This window comes from Macadamia integrifolia, chromosome 5 (assembly GCF_013358625.1).
Source record: "Macadamia integrifolia cultivar HAES 741 chromosome 5, SCU_Mint_v3, whole genome shotgun sequence".
Lineage (NCBI taxonomy): Eukaryota > Viridiplantae > Streptophyta > Magnoliopsida > Proteales > Proteaceae > Macadamia > Macadamia integrifolia.
This window is the reverse complement of record NC_056561.1, coordinates 13,684,019-13,686,752: the sequence shown is the minus strand read 5'-3', so window position 1 is coordinate 13,686,752 and position 2,734 is coordinate 13,684,019. Positions and strand designations below refer to the sequence as shown.

Here is a 2,734-nt window from a genome sequence, read left to right as displayed (position 1 = left end):
AAAAAAAAAAAAAAAAAAAAAAAAAAAAAAAAAAAAACCCCAATTTACATGATACGAAGCCGAGATATGAGATTTTATGGATACGCATAAACCTAAGAGCATAATACCAGAACCCAAGTGGATAATAGGATGCCTCATCTATTATCCTACCTTAATTTTTCAGATAGTAAACGCCAAGGAATTTCTTAGGGGAAACAATTTGATCCATATATATTTTTTCATCTACCATGTAAATTACAATTGCCGACATGTTGACTCAGGGAATTGATCAAATTCCAACTTGAATGGATGTTACATTGCCTCCTCGTTGAACATGAATCTAATCTCAAGAAATGCATAACTCTTCTTTTATAAGACAAATCAATGATTACTTTTCTACAAATTGAAAAGATAGGATCGAATTAAAAATACAAACTCCAATTGGCAATTCTTTCCCAAATCAATCAAATGTATTCAAAGAGCTACATAAATAATACAAGGAAAAACGTACCTTAAGCAAGAGAATTCAGGCCACCTTGAAGAAGCATAACAATAACAATAGAAATTAAGGTTTGAGTGGTTCAGATTCATCAACATTTATGAAATGATTCGTTCATTATCATAAAAATTTTGAGGAATCTGCAACCACTCAAACCTTAATTTTTCTTATCCATTAACGCTTTTTGGAGCTCTGCAAGACAAGCAACCTTCGGTGAAGGATACCTATTCTCTATTAAATGCTTGATTGTGATGCGACCTGAGGTCTCAACCCTCTCTCTCTCTCTCGTAACAGAGAACCCAAGAATAAAGGGATTTGTTACTATTTTTATGTAACTACTTTAGATTTGTAACCGTTGAAATTAAACCTATCTTCTGTCTCATTCTACCAAGGACCGGTATTGTAACGGTGACAGACAATAATAGTCAGCATTAATATATTAATTTGAGTCCTTAGTATCGACTTTGGATGAGATTGATATATGGGTACTGATACGGTGAACTAAATCTCCGTGCACACCCCTCGCTGCCCCCATTATGATGCCTTCCTAGTGGTCTATGGGGATGGTGTTTCTATCCTAGTGATTGCCCAAATCTTGTCCATAGTAATCTGGGTGATCAACATGTGTCTAAGCGGTGATTTAATGATTTTTGTGGTGCCACTATTCTGGTCGGTAGAAATACTATCGTTGGATCACCCCTTGGGCACGTGTCAATTGCCCAAGAAACTATGGGCTGACTTGGGCAATCATTGCTTAGGAGAGGAGCCGGATCTATCATATGGGCCCTTGTAACTGAAAAAAAGAAAAAAGAAAAAAAAAAGATCATGTCACAAAAATGAACAAAGTTGGTAAAGAGCTTTGTTTGCCACTAAGGTCATAGGTATAGGTATCTGTAACTGTAAAAGGCAGTGTGGCTTTGTGGCCCATGTGCCAAGACATATGGGAGGGCAAAATGACCTCATACCCCACATGAAAAGTGAAAATCTTGTTAATGTTGATGCTCCAACATATACTCCCATTGATTTCTATACTGGTGCAAAAGCCACTATGCCTTTTATTAAACACCAGATTAAAATTTACATTGCTTTAGCTTAAATGGTATTGGATACTCCTAACCCTACAAAATAGCTAATGAGCGGAAATGCCAGTTATTTTTTTTTTTTGGTAGAAAAATGGTAGCTGATTGATGCTGGGGAATTGGTAATATTCATAATGGATTTTACGCTTATCTTCATTTAGTACATACTTTACCTGTACAGCTTACATAAGAAAGTAACAAAATTGAATCCTTGGACAGGGGTTAAAAGAGTCAGCAGAGAAGTTTCATGGAGATCTTCTGAAGTTGGTTAAATCCGTTACAAATACATTAAAAAAATGTCCATAGGGTCATGGTCCTTCTTGAAGATAGTATGTGTTATAGGAAACTCTACGAGTAACACCCTCGTTATAAATTTATAACAAATCCTATATAGGTAATTTATCAAAATATCTACATAACCCTGCATGGACCCATCAGTTCATCAAGGCCTCATCAATAATGAAGATAATGTACAAAATAGGCTGATTGCTCCGGACCCTTGGTCTCTTAACGACTCAATTGGAGTCAGCCCACTTATGCAAATGATAGAATACTAGACATCGTACCCAACATCTCTTCAATTGAAGAATCCATGCCTAATGATGCCTTGAGGAAATCTTGGCAAGTGTGGCTTATGAATTTGGTCCAGAACGCTGTTCATCACTCGTCTTTTGTTCTTAAAACATTTGTTTGGTTGCTTGACAATATTGATCCAATCACCTGAAGTAGCACATATAGATCAGTTTGAAATTATTAACTTCCTTTAACTGATTAACTTATATTCTACCAAATCAAGTGCATGACCTAAGCTTCCTTAAGAAGTCAAGTGCAAATACAGAGTGTGGATCAGATTCTCGTACTAAAATCATTTTTGTACGGATTGATTCATAGAGTTGAAATCCACCACAAAATTAATTATTGAGTGAATTCCATCTGTGTGGATCGGACTTGATCCCCTCTCCAAAAACACACCCACATTTTTGTACATTAAAGATGAATAATATATGCAAAATTACCTTCTCTTTCATGTTTCTACCCATTAGAGAATTATTGGAAAGAATACTATTTACATAGACTTGAAGCCTACTCTTTCGAGAAATCAAAATCGAAGTTTCCCAAGCAAGTTGCAGATCAACACTCAACTCTCAATTTCCTTGCCTCCTTCCCCCCCAAAAAA

General features: G+C 35.9%; 1 long non-coding RNA gene across 1 annotated transcript; it reads right to left on the bottom strand.

Annotated features, from left to right (window-relative positions):
• Positions 1–188: 188 nt before the first annotated feature.
• On the bottom strand, positions 189–620 carry LOC122078808. Its single transcript, XR_006140191.1, has 2 exons — positions 491–620; positions 189–375 (listed from the first exon to the last, which is right to left on the bottom strand). It is a non-coding gene; the product is annotated as an uncharacterized LOC122078808 (long non-coding RNA).
• Positions 621–2,734: the final 2,114 nt, after the last annotated feature.